This window comes from Mustela nigripes, unplaced genomic scaffold (genome assembly GCF_022355385.1).
Source record: "Mustela nigripes isolate SB6536 unplaced genomic scaffold, MUSNIG.SB6536 HiC_scaffold_148, whole genome shotgun sequence".
NCBI lineage: Eukaryota > Metazoa > Chordata > Mammalia > Carnivora > Mustelidae > Mustela > Mustela nigripes.
The window spans coordinates 9,602,762-9,623,778 of record NW_026739562.1 but is presented as its reverse complement, the minus strand read 5'-3'; the positions used below and the strand labels follow the sequence as shown (position 1 = coordinate 9,623,778).

Here is a 21,017-nt window from a genome sequence, read left to right as displayed (position 1 = left end):
ATAATTGAGGGTTTAAGGTGTATGCATGGTGATTTGATACACGTATGAATTACGTACAAGATGGTCACCACCCATGATTTCACACAGTTACTTTTGTCGGGGAGGAGAACATTTGAGATCTACTCTCTTAGCAATATGAAACAATCGCTTTACAGAACTCATGAAATATTTCACATAATATTTCCTTGGGAGACTTTTAAACTACTCGTCTATATACTAATTTTATACAAATTCTACTAAAGGATTAAAACAAGGAGAGGAGAGACATTCTCTTATTCTCTCTCTTTTTTTTTTAAGATTTTATTTATTTGGGAGAGAGAGAGAGCGCACGCGCACATGAGGAGAGGAACAGAGTCAAAGGAAGAAGCAGACTCCCCACTGAGTGAGGAGTCCAATGTGGGGCTCAATTCCAGGATTTTGAGATCATGACCTGAGCCAAAGGCAGACACTTAATGGACTGAGCCACCCAAGTGCCCCTGGGCATTCCTTTATTCTATGAAGCCAATATAATCTTGGTCCTAAGAGAAAGACAAATAAGCAAAAAAAGTTATAGGCCAACACTCTACATGACCAAAGATGCAAAAATCCCAAATAAAATATTAGTGAAGATGAAGTCAAGGTAAAAACAGTATCACGACCAAGTTGATTTGCCCAGGGAATGCAAGAATGGCTTCGAGTTGGAAAATGTATGTCATTTATTACAGTATCAGATTAAAGGAGAAAAAACAGGGTCGTCTCAATGCAGAAAAAGGATGTGGTAATATTCAACATCATACATGAAAAATTCAGTCTAGAAAGGAACTTCCTTAACCCAATAATGGCAATCTATCAAACAGAACAGGCAGCTTTCTGAGCCCGGGTGACACTGGCAAGGATTCCCTTTAAAATCAAAACCAAGGGGTGCCTGGGTGGCTTAGTTGTTAAGCATCTGCCTTCAGCTCAGGTCATGATCCCAGGGTCCTGGGATAAAATCCAGGCTCCCTGCTCAGCAGAAAGCCTGCTCTTCCCTCTCCCACTCCCCCTGCTTGTGTTCTCTCTCTTGCTGTGTCTCTCTCTATAAAATAAATAAATTCTTTTTTTAATAAATAAATAAATACATAAAATCAAAACCAAGACATTATTTATCAACTAAACCTTAATAAAACTGAGCGGGGGCGGGGGGTACTGAGACCAAGAGAAGGATGCTCAGTCACCACTTCTTTTTATAGCAGACAAGAAAAGGAAATAGATAGGAATTAAAAAGAAGGAAATAAAACTCTATCTACTTACAGAAAATGAGATAATAAAATTGGCTGTATAGAAAAAATTTTCAGTGCACAGACACCTTATTAGAAATAATCAGAGAATTTCATTTGGCACACTTATTAAATCAAATGCATTTCTGCATACCAGCTATTAACAGAAGAGGGTTTTTTTTTAAGTTATCATTTATGATAACAACAAAAACCTAAGGAACCTAGGAATGCATCTATTAAGCTCTGTATGGAGATAATTATCAGACTTTATTTAAAAGACTTAGAAGAAATAGACCATGTCCCTAGACTAGAAGACTCAATATTGAAAGATGTCTGTTTGAGATGCCCAGGTGGCTCAGTCAGAGAAGTGTCTGCCTTCAGCTCAGGTCATGATCCCAGGGTCCTGGGATCAAGTCTTGCATCAGGCTCCCTGCTCAGCAAGAAGCCTGCTTCTTCGTCTCTGCTTGGGCTCTTTCTCTTTCTCTCTCTGACAAATAAAATTGAAAAGAAGGAAGGAAGGGAAGAAGGAAGAAAAGAGGGAGGGAAAAAAGTTGTCGATTCAACGCAATCCTAACCAAAATCCAAATGAGATGAGTTTTCTTCAAAAAGTTGATCCTAAAATTTAAATGGCAAAAAGCAAGGAAGTGCCAGGACCTCCTCCTGAAGAATTAGGTAGAGTCATTTCCTCTACCACCAATTAAGACTTATTATAATGCTAATTGTAATTAACACAGTGTGGTGCTGGTGCAGGGACAGACAAAGGGGTCCAAGGAAACAGAATCAAGAACCCAGAGAGATGTCACTCTGAGCTCATGTGGACCTGACAACCATCGGCAGAAGAAGGAAGAATTCATCAAATGGTGTCGGAAAATGTATCCACAGGGAAACTGTGAAACTAGATCTCTACCATCAAACCATAAACCAAAATCAATCCTAAACAAGTAAAAGCCCTAAATATGAAAGGCAGTACCCTGGAACTTTAAAAGGAGAATAGCAGGGAGCATCTTTATAACTTCAGGGTAAGAAAATAGTTTGAACACTAAAGCATAATCATTTAAAAAAAAAAAAGACTGATGTATTTGGCCCCCTTCAAAACTAAAAACCCCAGTTCCTCAGAAGAAATCTTAAAAGAAAGAGAAGTCAAACCACACACTGTGAGGAGATCCAATGCATACACCCAACAGAGAATTAACTTCGGAATAGAAAGAGCCTGAATAAATCATTAAGAAAAAGCAAATAATCCAACAGAAAAACACGACAGAAGGACCCAAACAATATTTCAGCAAAGAAATACAAGGGACCATGGAAGATTAAAGTAACTGCTCAGATGAAAGCCTTAAGATCTCTGACAGTATCCAGTGATGGAGAATCCACAGATGGACAGGAAGTCTTACACGTAGTGACGGGACAGGAAATCGGGCACAATCACTCTGGAAAACGGTTTGACAATCTTGTGAAGTTGAACTTCATCACGCAATCCCACTCTTGGGAATGAGCCAGAGAGAAACTGTCCCTGGGTGTGAACCAGGAGACATGAGCAGGAATGTTCACGGCACCATATGCAATGACCAAAACAGAGTGGGACACGCCAAATGTCAATCATCCAGAAGAATGGATCGCTACGCTGCAGGAATGACACACCAATTAATCGCTCACACCTGTACAACTGAATTCACTGCAGCAACACACACAACCGAGGAGTATTAGGAAACAAGATGGAGAAAGCAAGTCCTAGAAAACCCAGAGAGACATTCTTGTCAGAGTGTCTCTGTTAGAAGCAAAATTCAACAACAGGCTCTCTAGGTATAGATGCACAGAGAGGTTATGATTTTGTTAATGCTGATAAAGGATAAATATAATTCAAGAGAGTGGTGATCTGGCTGGGGGTTAGGCAAGTGATGGGCTCAAAAAGAACACAAGTGAGGGAGGAAATGACCGGTGGCAGCTTCACAGGTGTACATTTTCCTCTTGCAAATGTAGTTCGATTATATTCTTTTGATTATCAAATACATGATCAACATGTTTAAGCCACGGACACAATTCACTATCACCATCGTCAATGACCATGACAACGCCTAACACTTATCAGTAAGGTGATCACGAGATGCCAGGCACTGCTTCTGTTATGGAAAAAACTCAGGAAGCCCAAGTTGGCACCCCCAAGAGGGGGGACAGAGCCAGAAGACAAACCCAGACCTCCTGTACCTCCATGGACACTTCATTTAAAAAAAAAAAAAAAAAAACTAAATTTTAAAAGATTTATTTATTTATTTAAGAGAGAGAGGGAGCAGGGGGAAAGGCAGAAGCAGACTCCCCACTGAGCAGGGAGCCCAACATGGGGTTCCATCTCTGGGCCCTGAGATCATGACCTGAGCAGAATCAACAGTTGGATGCTTAACCGACTGAGCCACATGGGAGCCCCTTCACAGACACATTAGGACCACATGCTTTATTCAATTCACAGCTAATCATTAGCTTCTAGAAAAATAGTTCTCAGTTGACAAGACGGCAACAGAAAGGTAGGTTACCGCCACCTGTTGTGAGAAACAGTGCCCTTAATTTGGAACTAATAAGCCTGTGGCTAGTTGACTTCTTCTCTAAGTGGAGCAATTTCAAAGTTCTCACCGAGGAGTCATTCCTTGCACAAGTCAACAGGTCTTCTTCACGAGGGGGAGCAGGGGACAGATCCACAGCCAGGCAAGGGCCATGGGTCTTAGTGCAGGGTAGAGGCAGGGAGGTACTGAGAATCATAATTCTAGAAAGAGAGAGAGGAAGGGAGAGGAGCGGTAGAGAGGAAAGTGGGGAGAGAGAACAAGAGAGGAAGGGAGCGTATTAGGAAATCAGGAGCTGGCTTCATCCGCTGGTTGGTTAGATGAGGAGGTTGCTTGATGTGCAGGGGGCTGTTGGTCTCAGATCCTGGCGGTGGCCATGCCTGCCTCCAGAACTGATCTAGGAGGAAAGTGAGACTCTTTTCCATGGGTCTGCGTCCCCGTCCTGGATTCAAGTACCTGTTCCATCCCTGGGCTCGCCTCACTTTGTTTGGGCCTCTAGGCTTCTGTCCATGATAGGAGATTTGTCACTCCTGCCTTCTACCTTCACAGACTTGTCCAAAGATCCACCAAGATGGCACATGCCAGCTCTTTGCCACTCTTCAAATACTATGCTAACAACATTTTCCCGTCTGCAAAAACACGCACTGAAGCAGCTTTTCGGAAGTAAGTGGCCACCCTTCCTCAGTCTGGCAGCTACCTCTCTATCCCACCGCAGCGGCCTGAAGCACCTGCCTTTCTGAACAGCACCCAGAGGAGTCCAGAAATAACAATGTATACCGCCAAAGCCTACAACCTAAAAGCTGCACAGGGGAGACTCGATGCTACCCCATGAAGCAGAAAGGCTCCAGGCCCCACTGGGATCCTCAGCAGGCTCTGCCCACCCGGAGCCCCAGAAAACAAGCTCCGATCCTTGTTGCAGTACGGGGAGGGCACACCATCCTCTGATCGACATAACCTCCTGCCCCAAGCAAAGAGCAGGAGCTCTCGGAGCCAGCTTCCTTAGATTTGGCCATGTCTCTTGGGCTTGCCTTGAGAGCAATCCTAAGAAAGCAGGTATCTTTGAGAAATTTTTCCAATCACCTAAGGAACAAAAGGTCAAATCTGAAGCAGAAAGGGAAAAGGGAGTCACAGAAACACCTACGTGTTTTCCACTTAGGGGAGACCAGTGAAGACCTGCCTTTAAGAAGACAGAAGTGGCGAGAATGCCTGGTCTGTAAAGTACTGCTCAGTCACCACACGCCAATAGATAAGAGCCATCCTGCCCTAAAGACTGTACACAGTTCTATTCTGGAAACTTCTAAACTCATATACACTTATCTCCTTAAGAGGAAGCAATAAAAAGTGCAAATTTATAATAACAAGAATGATATGGTAACAGCAGCCCTTTTACTGAGCTCGTAATAAACCAGGAAACATTTCCATCACACAAGTCATCCTAATAATACTCCAGGGAGATAAGAGACACTCTTACCTCCACTCTACCATGGGGAAGTGGATGTCCAAACATAGGAAGCGAATTGCCCAGGACCAGACAGCTAGTCTGGGCACCCAGCTACTTCTCTCCAGTCCCACCTGTCTGGTCTACCCAAAGCCTGTACCTTCTCTTCTTTTACCAGAGAGGACATTGCTTCATTGCAGACTGAAGAAACCCTCCCAGGCCACAGGTAAATGCCCCCTGTGGACACACAGGGCCGGTCTTTGGACCGTGGTCTGATGAGCAGCCTTTGGGGTCCGAACACTTCACCACCACCTGCGACACTCATCCTCCAGAGTGGGGTGGGCTGGGCATGTTTCCGATAAGGCTGGAAGTCCTGAGGAGAACACACCAGCAGGATGAAGACCTGGCCCGAGCAATTCAGAAGTACAAAGCACTGGCCACATGCCCACAAGGAGGCACAGCCAAGGCAGGCAGGGGTGCAGCCCCTCGGGGGGGGGGGGCAATGGAGGAAACCAGATGGAAAGTCTGGGTATGGGTCTGGGCGTCAGGGTACACCCACGCCATGGTCTGTGAGGACCACGCTGGCCCACGAGGCCGCCCTGGGGCATGGACCTGTCTCTAAGGAAGGCGGCTGTGCTTGGCTCTGGTCAGGGACAGGATACCAAAGCCTCTTCCTTATGAGTGACTTGAGAGGACAAGGCAGAAATGAAAGCCAGGCCACCAGTATCTGATCAGGCGCTAGGAGATTCAAGAAAGGAAGCTAGCGTTGGCCTAGTGGCCAGGAAGGAAGACCACCTTCCTTTCCCCATGAAGCTTGAGTACCAAGTGGAGGTAGGAGAGAAAAACGTGTGTGAGGAGGAAGGGGAAGATCCAAGTAGTCTGGGCATGTGTTCATGAGCTGAAGACAAACCAGGCGGCAAGTGCACACACACACCCCCACTGCCACAAAGACAGTGTCTGCTGGGGCAGCCCTCGAGAGCAGCTCCCACCTGACATGGGGCCATTCAAGAGGCTGTAAATTAACTGGGCCACTCAACAAGCCACAAAATAACAAGAGTTTCCTTGACCCGCTAAGACTGGGGGCAGGGGGGTGGGGGAAGAGAGATTGAACACCTGCTTTAAGGGTATGTTTTCCTTTGTTTCTCTGGAATAATGACAGCCAATATTTATCATGAGCCCGCTATAAAGCATATGACTCCAAAGATCCCATAAATATAGATGAGATAGAGACGGAGATACAGATACAGAGATACATAGACAGATAGAGAGACACAGATACAGATATATCTGGGGATATAACCGGCCCCATTTTACAGATGGGGAAACAAGGGCACTACACTTCAATGGCTAGTACAGTAGTACAGGGCCCTAGAGCTAGGCTGTGAGAGGGCCAGGCCTAGCGTTCCCTCTGCCCTATACCTTCCATAAGAATTCCTTTCATTCACTGACCATCCCCAGGTGCCAGCATGTGCGAAACAAAGCATTTCACATTCGTTTCCTCATTAAACCCCCACGACAGCCCTTTGAATTCAATGCATCATCTCCATTTAGAAAGTCACACACAGTATGACATCAACTAAATCTTCTTCATGCATTTAAAGCCATACTGATAAAACATTGAATTTTAACAATGGTCTCCTCGGGTACCACTATAAGCAAAAAAATAATAATAATAATTTTTTTTTAATATATTCCTGTACTTGCCATAATTTCCACGCAGCGCATGGCTTCCTTTTACAATTACAAAATGTCTCCTAGGACATTTGGGTATGAGTAGCAGCCACCGTTAAAATGTTCAAAGTGGGGCACCTGGGTGGCTCAGTGGGTTAAGCTGCTGCCTTCGGCTCAGGTCATGATCTCAGGGTCCTGGGATCGAGTCCCGCATCGGGCTCTCTGCTCAGCGGAGAGCCTGCTTCCTCCTCTCTCTCTCTCTCTGCCTGCCTCTCTGCCTACTTGTGATTTCTCTCTGTCAAATAAATTAAAAAAAATCTTTTAAAAAAATTAAAATTAAAATTAAAAAAAAAATAAAAATGTTCAAAGCGGTTCTCAAACACAGCAGAGCGTGGCTGCCCAACACGCTGACCAGGGCTGACAAACAGTCCATCTCTCACATGAAGAGATACAGTGTGTTACTTGAATAAATAATAAATAACAACCTTACACAGAGTTCCTAAAGCAAAGCATGTCAGCTGACTTGGCTGAAGTCAATACAACAGAAATTTTCTTAATACAACACACCAGGGTGGGAACTGCCTTTGTGGAGATCGCCCCAAGCCACGCACAACCAGCATGAGTACAGAAGCCTCATGTGATTCCTGCCCTTGTGCACAGATGGGCCCATGGCGCGCTTCTAACCCATCCATTCCGCAGGACACAAGAGACTTCAGACGACACTCGGACAACATGCAGAGAGAGAAGACTTTGAGACTGGGAACATGAGGAATTCCAGAGGTGAAGACCGCCACTTGCAGAGCACCTACTAGGGGCCAAGAACAAAGGTGGGCATTTTTCATAGATCACTCTGCCCAAGTCTCTAAGGATAAGCTGATGGCAGCCAGCCAGCGACATCTGGGGCCACTTGCCAAGTTGCCATGCTTCCTTCATCTGTGAACATATGGAGTCACTAAACTGTCACTAGGAGAGCATGGTACAGCTCGGCCCAGGTCAGGGCCATTCCATTCCCACAGAAAATTTATGTCCGTTATTACAAGGCTTGGAGAGGAAGTATGGGATGTTCTTCGGTCTTTAAATCTGACATATCATGAGAATTTCTGCATGCTTGCTACTCTGTCTGTTAAAGGGCTGCCCCTCCAAGCCCCTAGATGAGAAAGAAAATGCTTTTCAATCATCTTGGATTCCAAGAGGGAGGCAGGTTCTCCCCCGGCCCCGACCCCAAGAAAGGGACGTGCCCAAACTCTGTGCATAGCATTGGACCCTGGCAAACCCTTTCCATCGCATCCTCCTAGGACCAGTGCCTGGGACTAGAAGCAAAGAAGCTCAAAACGGATCTATGAAATCATTCAACAGTTGAAGAGAAAGATCACCAAGAAAGGACTGAGAAGTCAAGGGACAGCTGGTGTCACTTAGAATCACAAGTAGGAAATGCAGGGACCTTGCTAAAAATACAACCCTTCTGACTGATGTCACTCACTGACCTATCATAAGGGGGGAGGCGAGGAGAAGAAAGTTTCCTTTACCCTGGAGCCAAAATCTCTCCCAAACCAAACCACCTCATTAAATCCTCCTGTCGACTCCTTGAGTGGGTACCCCAATTTCATAGCTAAGGGGTCAGCTCATAAGTGGCAGAGGCAGAATTGGAATACAGGCATGCTTGACTCAAAACTGGAACCCATCACCATCCTCTGGGTTTTAGCCCTGCCTCGTCTCAGATTTGCTGTGTGACACCGGGCAAGTCACGTGCTTCCTCTGAGTCTCCGGTCCTCACCTGTAAAATGAGGGGAACATATCTTGACTGATTGCTCGGGTCCCTCTAGCTCTAACATTTTTATGGGTTTTTTTATTTTATTTTATTTTATTTATTTATTTGACACACAGAGATCACAAGTAGGCAGAGACGCAGGCATAGAGGGAGAGGAGGAAGCAGGCTCCCTGCCGAGCAGAGAGCCCAATGTGGGGCTCGATCCCAGGACCCTGGGATCATGACCCAAGCTGAAGACAGAGGCTTTAACCCACTGAGCCACCCAGGCGCCCCTATGGTTTTATCTACCAGGATTTTGGACTTCCCAGATCAATGCAGTTTCAAACATTACACACACAAAACATTAAAGGGCGACCCAAGAGATGCAACTTTTTATTTTACCAGATAAAAGCTACTTACCACCTACTGTCATTCTTCACAAAAGGAAATACTTTCCCCATCAAAATATAGGAAGGACATATTCTAATGAAAGGATGATCTTTTGGACTGAGTTAACGTCATGAGAATCTCAGAGGGTCAGTCTTATTTTTCTTTTTTTAAGACGGATGACTAGAAACTTCCCAAGGTCTGCATCGGTCTGCAGAGCGTCGGGAAACTCGTGTCATAGGCATGTCTAACCACATTCATCATAGGACATAAAATCCATCACTTTGCCTGGCATGCTGGAAGAATGCAAGCCAATGTCGTTGCAGAATTAACCGGTACAATGTGATGAACAAATCAATTATCAAAATTGCTGAAGAGAAACAGCACTGATCACAATAATAACGTATCGCTTTAACTGTAGTCCTGTTGTTGCCATGGAGACGAGGTGCTCAGTGCTTCATGGGCACACTGGTTCATTTAATTGTCCATAGCCACCTTCTGCTCATTTTCTATCAAAATGCCCAGTTCTTCAGGGGCACAATGACATGGAAATGTTTTCAGATTGGAACAAAACAGATTTCGATGTGGTTCGTGGCTCAACGTGGGGACACACGGGCCTTTTTTTTTTTTTTTTTTTTTTTTTTTAAAAGCCCTTTTGCACTGAGACGAGCAGCAGGAAGTGATACAGGAGCAATTAAAATAACACACACGCACTGTCTTCCTGCCGAGTCCCTGGCCGGTCAGGAAGGACAGGTGGCCCCAGGCCACTGACCTTAGTTGCTCAATAAGCCCCAGGCAAGGCACCAGGAGAAGTCAGTGCCGTCAGCACAGACGACTAAGTGAGGAGAAGCAGCTCCAGGCTGGAGGCTGGAGACAGCCTGGGACCCAGAATCACGGTCACAACCTCCAGCAAGGCGACACGCCTCAGGCCTCAGAGAGCCTCAGAATGCCACCTGTAGGATGCAGCTGTCCCCACCACCGCCTCACCCGCTGCCCTTGTCCCACTTCCAGCCTCGCCACGTCCCTGGAACCTGTCACTGTGTCACCTCTCACTTTCCACCCATCTCTTTCAGAGCGGGGCACAGAGCTAATACATGGAAGGTTTCAAGAATGAAACACAAGGACATCAGAGTGGGAAGAGACCCCACACACTCTCTTACCTCTTTAGCCCCGGTCCCCAGGCCCAATTTTTAAGAAATGAGAAGAGCAAGGCCCAGAAGAGACAGCAATGTGCCCAAAGTCATGCAGCTGGAAGGCAAACATGCCGTTCAGACAGGCACCTCCTGACTGAGGGGATGCTCCGCAAACACCAATCGCCTGCCTGGAAAGGAATCCTGGTGTGAGCTACGGGATCGGGGTCCACACAGTCCCTGCCACAGCCTGCGGGGCTCTGCCGACACCCCTGCCTCCTGAACCATTTGGTCTCAAGGCCCTTTATGGTCTTAAACATTACTGAGGACCCCAAAGAGCTTTTGTTCATAATGCATCCATCATTCGTTAACAAAAGGATGCTTCCCGGGAACTATCTGCCAATATGGAAAAGAATCATTGAGAGGAGTGGCATTCATTTTAGATGTTTGCCGATCTCTTTAACATCCGGCTGATTAGGAGTTCAATTCTCATAGGTACTTCTGCATTCGTTCTGCGGTAAGGGGGCTTGGGGAGCCTGAGGTATAGGAAGACATCTCGGCCACACACAAACATGTAGCTGGAGAAGGGAGTATTTTCATAGACTTCTCAGTAATTGTGTATTTTTTTTTATACTACACCAAAACTTGAAAAATGGTACGTCATTTTGTTATTGTTGTTTTTTAAGCGGGCCACATTGTAGAATCTCAAACTATGTCGGTTCTAAGCAATGGGGAACCCAGAGGTGAAGACTTTTTTTCCTGTCCTGTTACATGAAAATCCATGGGCCTCATCATCCATCGTACCTTGGATGGCTCTTTCTAGCCTGCATGGCTTTGCGCCATCGTGCGTTGCTTAGCTGGACAATACTGGTTCGCTGAGATTTGCACTCATGAGAAAATAAACACGAAAAGACAAAGAAAGTTCTCATATTGTTATGACAATAGTTTTGACCATGCAGACCCGTGGAAAGGGTCTCAGGAACCCCCCGAGGTCCTAGGAACACACTTTGAGAAACACTGGCTGAGACTCAAGTCAAAGTTCCCGTCACTCATTCCGCAAATACTGGGCACCCACTCCGTGCCAGCAGCCATCCCAGGGGCTGGGAATTCCGCAACGGACAAAACAAAGTCCTGCCCTCGTGCAGCTCCCGTTCTCCTGGGGCAGGCAGACTGCACAGGAATAAACGGTCCTTGTACATGATCATGTCAGGCCGGGCGAAACGCTGGATGAAGCCCTGTGCCCAACATTTGCACACGAGCCTGTGGTTTCCCCGGGAAGCCTAATTCAGCCAGCCTGAGATTCACTAATGTAAGGGTTGCACAATAAAATATGGAGTGTCTTTTTTTTTTTTTAATACCAAAATACTTGCGGACACAGGCGGGGGTGGGGGGTGCCCCGCCCCAGAAGAGTTGAGAACTCCCCACTGAGGCTAGATTCCTTTCTGATTGCTCCCCGAGAGGGTAAACCTCAGAAGTCACCTCACTCACATGCTCCCGCCCTCCCTGCTTGTTTGGCACGATCCCTTCGCCAACCTCTTCCATGTCCAGGACGTTCCAATACACTGTCCTGTGTGAGCCACCCATGAATCTCTGAGAGGGGGAAACTGAGCCCGGGAGCGGTTCATAAGCAACACGCCAAGGGACGACACCTCAGAACTCAAACCCCAGTGTCCTGACTCCTCAGCACCGTTCATTCCACGAAGATTTTTACCACGTCCTGCCACTCTGATATTCCTTCACGTAAGGAAGAGAGAATAGGCAAAACGTTGAAACCAAAAGTGTTAGTTTAGCTTCTTCCTTTAAAAATGTCCTGCTCAGGGCGCCTGGGTGGCTCAGTGGGTTAAGCCGCTGCCTTCGGCTCAGGTCATGATCTCAGGGTCCTGGGATCGAGTCCCGCATCGGGCTCTCTGCTCAACAGGGAGCCTGCTTCCCTTCCTCTCTCTCTGCCTGCCTCTCTGCCTACGTGTTATCTCTCTCTGTTAAATAAATAAAATCTTAAAAAAAAAAAAAAATGTCCTGCTCAGGGATGCCTGGGTGGTACAGTTGGTTAAGCCTCTGCCTTCAGCTCAGGTCATGATTTCAGGGTCCTGGGATCAAGTCCTGCATCGGGCTCCCTGCTCAGCGGGGAGCCTACTTCCCCCCCTCCTCCCCACTTGAGCTCTCTCTTGCTATCTCTGTCTCTGTCTCTTTCTCTCAAATAAATAAAATCTTTAAAAAAAAAAAATGTCCTGCTCATCATATCCCCCTCCTGAAACAGCCAATCTGTGAAGAACACAAAAGACAGATGGGAGCTGATGCTTAGTAAGCACCAAGTGTTTGCAGCTACAAGCTCTATAAATGGTGAAGGTTTACCGCTGTGCCAGGCCCAGTTCTCAGCAATGGGGACCCAGAGATGAAGAAAAATGACCCTGTCCCTGCCTCCTGGAGCTGATATTCTTAGAGGGCTGCCATCAGCACAAAACGGAGACACTTGGCAATATCTGCCTCATGGACCCTAAAAGAGTTAACACCAAAACCCAAGCTTCCTAAGCCTTCATCAATAGCATCAGACCAACAACAGAGCCCTGTGTTCAATCCTGGCCTCGGAACACCCTTTCAGGAAAAGAAATGAGCTTTATTACTCTGCCCCTTCACTCCCCACCCCCCACCTCATTCTACAGATGGAAAAGCCAGACCAAGGCTCCAAAGCCACTCCCTCTGAGTCTTACAATGAGTCAGAGGTGTGATGGAGGCAAAGCCAGCTCCCTTGTCTTCCTGAGAAGCCCTGGCCGGCCCAGTTCTCTCTTTTTAACATCCCAAGAGGCCTCCTTGAACAACAGCCATGCATTTGTGGTGGCCAAACAACACACATCCCAGCCGGGGAAACGACTATTTCAAGAGGAAAGGGGCATATATAGCAATGGCCCTCGGCGGCCACCCAAAGTACAACCAGCCCTTCGGTGTCAGCCAACCCCCCCCCCCCCCCCCCCCCCCCCCCCCCCCCCCCGTTTGCCTTGCCAACACAGTTCCCACCAAGGTTTAAAAAAGAAGGAGAAGTTCCCTTCTGCTGGCTGGCCGGCACATTCCACTGACTCAGACCATTCTGGACACCACGGAGAAGACACTGTTCATTTTCCCTGGGCTGAGAACTGGCCCACATCCGGACCTGTCACCAGTAGGAGGGGGCACTTGGCTGTCCCAGCACAAGCAGATGAATGGAGGGCTATTTTTAATGTTTGGTTCCTGTCTTTATTCCAGAAAGCCTGGCACCTGTGCCAGAGTTGCTCCAAGTGTGGCCTGTAGACCACCGGCATCAGAAACACCCAGCTGCTGCAGGGAAATCCTGAGTCTAGGGCCCTATCACACACCTGGGAGCAATCACCAGGCATAGAACTAGGAGTGTGACTCTTCAACAAGTGCCTCAAGTGAGTCTTTTGCAAAATAAAGTTGGAGATCCATAGGCAATCCAGTATGCATTCATCCATTCACTCATTCCCTCAACATCTGCCCAGGGCCCAGCACTGCGCTCATGGAGTGAGTGGCATACAAAGATAAATTGCCTTCCTGAGAGTCCGAGGAAGACGCAATACACTGTGAATGCTGAAAGAGCATGGGACGCCATGGGAGCCCAAACCTGGGAGCATTTAACCTGCCTGGGGGGACCGGGGCAGCTTCACGGACAAGGGGATCCTGGACCTGAGACCAAAAGGCTGGAAGAATCATTCCCTGTCCCGGCTGGCTCTGACATTCCCTTTGGCTTGGCCAAAACCAAGATGGTGTCCCTTCTGTCCTCACCTCACCCGGTGTCCTCCTGACAGCTCGCAAGTACTCAGTACACATTCAGGGAATGAACAGAAACAGACAACGGACCGGACGCTGTGGGAACCGGAGCTAGGAAGGCACTCAGAATCACTATCTGTGCACCTACTGCTTAAGACCACAGGCCCTCGAGTGGGGCTGACGAGGGTCTGACTGCCATTTCCCATTTCTGGGTCACGGGCAGATCAGCCTTTCCAGGCTTCACCTTCCCCATCTATAAAGCAGGGACAACAGCTACTTTCCAAGGTTGTCAGGAAGGCTAAACCTGCCTAAAAAGCCTCTCGCACAGAGCCTACTACACGGCATGCATTTTAAAAAGCTAGGAATTGCTTAGCAATAATCCTAAAAGGCCTGAGATGAAATCCTAGTTCCGCCACCAACCAGCTTTGGTAAATCTATCCATCTGGGGCCTCGGGGTTCTCTCGTGCAAAACAAGACGCTCAGACCAGACCCTCCCTGAAGTCTCCTCCGGCAACAAACGTTTTTCTGAGAGACTGTCCAGTCCCCAGGATCTGTCCTGAACAGGTGTGTTCTCTCTGGCTCACGGTGCTTGAGATCCCAGCTGGCATTTCTTTTTCTTTTTCTTTTTTGTTAAGAGTTTATTTATTTATTTGACACAGAGAGAGATCACAAGTAGGCAGAGAGGCAGGCAGAGAGAGAGATGGGGGGAAGCAGGCTCCTGCTGAGCAGAGAGCCCGATGTGGGGTCCGAACCCAGAACCCCGAGATCACGACCTGAGCCGAAGGCAGAGGCTTAACCCACTGAGCCACCCAGGCGCCCCCCAGCTGGCATTTCTATGGCTGGGTGAAAGTTGTGCCTTTTCCCCTGACTGGGGCCATGCCTCAAGCTATTTTGTTTTCCATTGAACCTCCCTTTCCAGCCCATTCTCCTTCTTTGTATGTGCTCCTATTCAAAGAGCTCTGTGAGTGACGCTTGCCCCCAAGCAGGCACAGGACAGCAGGGAAGTTGGGCTCCCAGCCTCCTCCTCACTGGGGCTAAAGGGAGTCATCAGCTTCCTCTCTCATCCCCAAAGGCAGGGAAAAGAAGGGTCAACACCAGCCACAAACAAAGAGCTGCAGCTGCCCAGGTCACACACAAACACATATGTGGGAAGCTGCAGAGGGTAGAGGGTAGCCTCCCAGACAGCCTCCCCAGTACTCCTGCCCTCTCTGCCCAACACAATTGCTCCCAAAAGCCCCCAGTCAGGCGGGGGCCTCTTGGCCTCACTCCCGTCATGTCCGGCCCCTCTGCAGACAGGAAGCTGGCCTTGGTCAGGCCACGAGGTGGACTCGGAGCCACCCAGCTGGTCCAGCTTTACCCTAAGACCAGACCAGGCTTGGGGGCGCCTGTGTGGCTTAGTCAGTTAAGCGCCCAACTCATGATTTTGGCTCAGGTCATGAGCTCATAGATCATGGGATCAAGCCTGGCATCGGGCTCCACACTGAACAGGAAGTCTCCTTGATATTCTCTCCCTCTCCCTCTGCCCTTACCCCCACGCTCTTGTGCTCTCCCTCCCTAAATAAATACTTAAGGGAGGGGGGGGGAGACTAGCCCAGGCACCTCCATCACGAAAGCAAAACCCTTTGCCCTTCCACGGTCCCCTGCCTAAGGATGGCCACATCCAGAGCGCCATGTTTAAGACACAGAGTTACAGGGAAGAGCAATGACTTGGGAAAACACGCCTGCATTGCCTCTTCCTCTAAACTGTCCCTTGACCCTGCCTGAACCTTCCTCCCCGTTCACATTCTCTCATCCTGGCCAGTCCCCACTGGGGTCGGCAAATGTATTCTATAAAGGGCCAGGTAGTAAATTCTCTCACCTTGGCCCGTCACCTGGTCCCCGCTGCAATCCCTCGCGGGGGACAGGACTGTGTGAGAACAGCCCAGACACGATGTAAATGAATAAGCATGGCTGTGTTCCAGCAAAACCTTATCCATGGACACTGACATTTGAAACTCCTATAAGTTCCGCCTGTCACAGCATAGTGTCTTGGCTCTCTGGCGGTACAGAAACAGGTGGCACAACATAGTTCAGTGACCCCAAATCTACACCCTGGTCACCTTGTTCCCACACCTGAGCTACATTCTCCTCCCTGGCCTGCCTGGCCACTCCTATTCACCCTGAAATCCACCCCGTTCACAACAACCCTGGAAGATCTTCCTACAAATTCTACTTCAATCCTCTCTTTCCCCCTTATAAAAATGGCCAAACGTCTTAGCTGCCGTTTGAGGCCTTAGTTGGGCTACAAGGTATTTTTCCACACTTGTCTCCTCATAGCCTGAACTAAGCCCATCTTCTTCCGTTTTGCAAATACACTGGATCCATCTTTACAGATTTGAGTCAGATCTAACCTAACCTCCACCAAGTCTCAATTCCTACAGCACCTGTTTAAGCCATTCACAGAGCCCTCAGAGGGCTTGCAATTTGCAAGGAGAGTCGTGTAAATAGATACTTACGGAAGAATAAAATAAATGTTCTAATTGATGTTCGTGAGGTCATACTGGAGAACAAAGCAACCAGCAGAGGGAAAATTGGGGGAAGGCTCTGTAAAGGATTAACCCCTAAGCCAGGAGAGTTAAGGATTCATCAAGGCGGAAAGACATAGGGTTTGGGAGCAGGCTGGAAAGATTTGCCCAAAGGCCATGGGCTGGAGCAGGGTGGGGTGTGACTGGACAGGTGGCAAAATTCAGATCATGAAGAGCTTGGCTCAGGAGCATGCTCAGTAAGGCTGTTGGCCTGGCTCCAGAGAGAGACCTGGCAAGGTGCTGAAACACACAGTAGGACCTTCAGTAAATATATCTGGGGACTACCATAGAAACTAAGGGTTCCACTTCTCATTCCTGAAAGAGACAGTCACTCCAAGCCTCAAAAAGTCAACAAACAAGAGCATCAAAGTATCCATGGTGGGACAACACTGGCTCCTTCCACCCACATGCACAGCTCAAAGGAGAGCTGAGTGTGAGTCTCATGAGGCCCAACCCTGTTTTCTGCTGCATAACCTGCAACCCCACTAGCCATCTTGGAAAATGTTGCACAGAAGTTAAGACTATATTTCCGTCCTAGGCCCTTGTAACTAGGACAAAATAGAAAAGGCAGTTTAAGAAAAAAGACTTAACTCATTTCCACCAATTAAAAAATCACTTTCATTTTTTTAAGATATCTTAACTTTTTTTTGGAATCACACTGGCTTATGTTTGATTTTTTTTTCTTTTAAGAAGCAGATGTTTCTGGAACCCTCCCCCCTTTCCCCTTTAAAAGATTATAAAAATAGAAGTCCCGAAAAACTCTTAAATGCAACCGACACAAGGTCTTCCATTGACGCCAACTCCTATAGGCTTCAGTGGCGAGCAATTCTCGGCTAAGGGGGCTTTGAAGTCAGCTCTTTGAAGTGAGCTTGGTGCTTTCTTGGTATAAAGGAAGTAAAAATGGAAGCGAAAAGATGAAGAGAAGACAGAAATACAAGGATGAAAAGGGTAAGTAAGCCCTTTGAACACCAATACCATCCCCTAACCAGAATAACCCCAGACCAACTTGAATCTACGGAGATCAGCAAAACATCCACTTTTATAAATGCACTATGCTAGGCACTATTGCAGAAACAAAGACAAGACATGATCTTCTTCCGTAAGGCTATAATTTATTCAAGCAAGATATGACAAAAACAATACTCTAACACAAGAGTAAATGTAAAAACCATCACGGAAAGAAGAGGGTAAGGCTCCAAGGCCAGGCCCTAGGTGAAGTGCTCCAGCTATCCGTCTCATGAAAGTCAGGTGTTTTAAGGCCCTAAGGACATCAAATGCCCCACCTGAGATCATTCCTCAGGTAAACACATGGATGGGAATTTGAATCCAGGTCAAGCCACCAGGTTCTTCCCAAAGAGTAGTCCCAAGAAGAAGAAAAACATACCTGTTTGAGATGGAGGAAAGACCATGAGAGGTTTCATGAGTAAACCAGAGGACCAGGGCTTTAGTAGACATCTCTGGGAAGAAAGAACATTCCATGCAGAAGGCCCCAACACCTGGCTCTCATAGAGGAAAGAGTAAGTAGAACTTGGCCTAGGTGTTAGGGAGCGTGGCTGGAAAAGGAGCCACGGTCCAGGGTTGGGATCCCAAGGTAAAATGTACAGAAAGGAGCAGCTCCCAAGGGCTTCAGAGCACCATCAAACATCAAAATAGTCAAGTATTCCAGAAAAGGTATAAATGGCTAAAACAGAATTGCCAGTTGTAAACAAAAACCAGAGAATCTTGGAGAGTCGAGAAGTCTCCAGGATTCTTTTTGTTCTCCTCCGTAAGCTCATCTGATACACTCTCACGAGGTCCCCTACTGGCAAAGAAAAATCTGGTCTCATAACAATCGCTGTTCCCCTCACTGCACTTTTACTTTTTGTTTAAAGTGCAAAACCCTGCACAAAATATAGAGAATGTGAGATTCTCCTGTGTTGAGAGCACTGGCTGGTAGGCCTAATTTGGTGAAATGCCACATTCTCAATTATTTCAGCAAGTGCATCAGCATTCTCAAAAATACCTAAGAACTATACCATGCTGCACTTTAGAGAACACCCAATGAGAGGGTCAAAAAAATTTTGAAGGACTGATTTAAGGACTAAGGTTCAAAGTCTCCAGGCTGACAGGTGATGTTCACACTGAAGATGGTTTCACCCAAATTGCACTGGTACAAGGATCGATTCTTTCCACGTTACCTTTACTAACACCCTTGTGTGTTGGTAGAGAAAGGGTCTACTCCAGTTGATAAACAAGGAGATTATGGCTCAGAAAAGTTACATACTTTGCCCAAATTCAGAGACTCTAACACCACCTAAAGGATGCCAATTTATACAATGCCTTGTTGCCTAGAATCTAAATACTGTATATTCATTTGGGCCCATGCTGGGTAATTACAAATCCAGGCATGACATACGTGATTCTTAGTAAATAAAAGGTTATAAATATATTGCACAAATTAGTCCACTGTCCCAACATGCTAATACTAAAGACAGCTGAAATCGTTACTGCTACAAAAATAAACTGAGGGGGTGCCTGGGTGGCTCAGTGGGTTAAAGCCTCTGCCTTCTGCTCAGGTCATAATCCCAGGGTCCTGGGACTGAGCCCCGCATCGGGCTCTCTACTCAAGCAGGGAGCCTGTTTCCTCCTCTCTCTCTACCTGCCTCTCAGCCTGCTTGTGATCTCTGTCTGTCAAATAAACAAATAAAATCTTTAAAATAAAATAAAATAAACTGAGAACACAGAACACACGAAGATACTTAAAGTTCTCAAATTTAGGGGCGCCTGGGTAGCTCAGTCATTAAGCGTCTGCCTTCAGCTCAGGTCCTGATCCCAAAGTCCTGAGATGGAGCCCCATATCGGGTTGCCTGCTCCTTGGGAAAGCTGCTTCTCCCTCTCTCACTCTCCTGCTTGTGTTCCCTCTCTTGCTGTGTCTCTCTGTCAAATAAAATAGAATAAAACAAAATTAAATTAAAAGTTCACAAATTCAAAGTGCTTTAAGCACCTTTCTTCTGAGTTTTTAAAATTTAGGAAATGTTTGCTCTATAGTTTAAAAAGAATTTAATATGCTGTTAAGTATCATTCTGCTGTGCAAAATATATATAAAATGTTGCGAGCTGTGTTAACTATAATATCCTAAAGATTTCTAAAGTGAACGGGTCAACTAAAAATGCAAAGAAATCCTGTGGGACACTTTCAGCTACATGGGCTTATTCTATATTACATGTACATAATTGCTTTTAAATAATAACTTTAACCATCACCCAAAAAATATAAAAATAAAAAAGGAGAAGAGAGAAACTGAACTTGAAAGTGAGAAAACATAAAACATCCCTTTTTTTTGTTTTTTTTTTTTGAAAGGAAAAACTGATAAAGGGAATTGGGAAGGGGTCCTTTCGCTATGAGGCCAGAAGTCCTAAATCTGTAAATTTTCAAGTCACAGTTGACTCGTTCATATTGAAGAAGATACAATTAAGAGAATATGACCCATGAGCAGCAAAGAAGGACTTGACAGTAGCAACAATGATGTGTGCATAGGAAACACTGTTGTCTACTTTATCTGCGTGTTCTCTCTCCATCTTACCGATGGGAAAACCGAAGTGAGCGGTTCAGGAGAAAAACATTGAGAGACGGGGGCAATGGACAGGAGGTCGTAAGAACTTAGAGCACCTGCTAAAGCAGCCCTGCCAGAGCTCCCAGGAGGAAATCTGACCTTGTGTGGGACGCTCACCTTAGAAGAAACACTGTCAGCAAGGAGTGACTAGTGCAGGACAGGAGCAAGGCACACAGGGAATGGGGGAGATGGCTGGGGGCATTTAACCTAGAGAAGAAAAGACAAAAGGCAATGAGCAAGATGCAGGCGGGTCCTCTGGGTGTGACTGCAGGGGGATCCAACAAAACTCTGGCCAAGAGGGCCAGGCAAGGAGACATCTCCTGCACCACCTTTTTCTTAAAGAACCCCTTGATCAGCACCACATTAACAAAAGCCTGGTGTGTGCGAACAGAGGCATCACTGAGATTACTTCATTTGGGCACACCACCATCAGGTTGGCCATAGTCACAGACCTTCCACATTTTTATCTATTGAATATTTTCCTTACACATTTTACTGAAATGAATTTAGCTTCACCCTATGTGATACGTTCCAAGAAACCAGGTGGCCTGTCATTCTGTGGGTTTTTTCCTCATATATATGAAAATAGATGACGGTTAAAATAAATACTCATCCAGCTTGCGTCTGTCATCATCTCGCACACCAGCAGTCGTATGACTCCACGTTTAGAACACCAGAGCAGAAAAAGTCAAGCAAACAGGAGACCACTGGATGCTGAATTAGACAACTCTGGGTTAGAACTCCCAACCCTCTCTGTGCATTTCTTCGCCAGCAAATGGGTATGGTCTAGTGTTTTCTCTGTTAGGTTGGTTTTAGGATTGTTTTTTAAAAGACACCCCAGGGATGCCTAGGTGGCTCAGTTGGTGAAGCTTCTGCCTTCAGCTCAGATTGTGATCTTGGGGTTCTGGGACTAAGTAAGTCCTGGGATGGGCTACTTACTCA

General features: G+C 46.7%; 1 protein-coding gene across 1 annotated transcript in view; it reads right to left on the bottom strand.

The window, feature by feature from the left end:
- LOC132008440 (receptor-type tyrosine-protein phosphatase eta-like) overlaps positions 1-21,017 on the bottom strand; it is a 163,979-nt gene that overhangs the window by 70,316 nt on the left and 72,646 nt on the right. The window lies entirely within an intron of this gene.